The sequence below is a fragment of the Etheostoma spectabile genome, chromosome 19 (assembly GCF_008692095.1).
Source record: "Etheostoma spectabile isolate EspeVRDwgs_2016 chromosome 19, UIUC_Espe_1.0, whole genome shotgun sequence".
Taxonomy (NCBI): domain Eukaryota; kingdom Metazoa; phylum Chordata; class Actinopteri; order Perciformes; family Percidae; genus Etheostoma; species Etheostoma spectabile.
In genome coordinates this window covers 6,505,329-6,505,545 of record NC_045751.1, presented here as the reverse complement: position 1 = coordinate 6,505,545, position 217 = coordinate 6,505,329, and the positions used below count along the sequence as shown (strand labels likewise).

The following is a 217-nucleotide window of genomic DNA, read 5'->3' as shown; positions in this document are numbered from 1 at the left end:
TTCATCCCGGCCGCGGTCAGACTCTACAACACCTGCACTACCTGATGGTGTTGTAGTTCCTGTTTTTCTCCCATCTACATCACACACTTCCTGTTTATCTTTAACATCGGTATTCATATTATTTTATTACAAGTACTCACTTTTCAATATTTATGGTCACAGTAGGGCTGCTCGATTTTGGGAAAAATCATAATCACGATTATTTTGGTCAATATTG

The 217-nt window shown here is 38.2% G+C and overlaps 1 protein-coding gene across 1 annotated transcript in view; it reads left to right on the top strand.

Moving 5' to 3' along the window:
* rap1gds1 (RAP1, GTP-GDP dissociation stimulator 1) overlaps positions 1–217 on the top strand; it is a 70,492-nt gene that overhangs the window by 27,075 nt on the left and 43,200 nt on the right.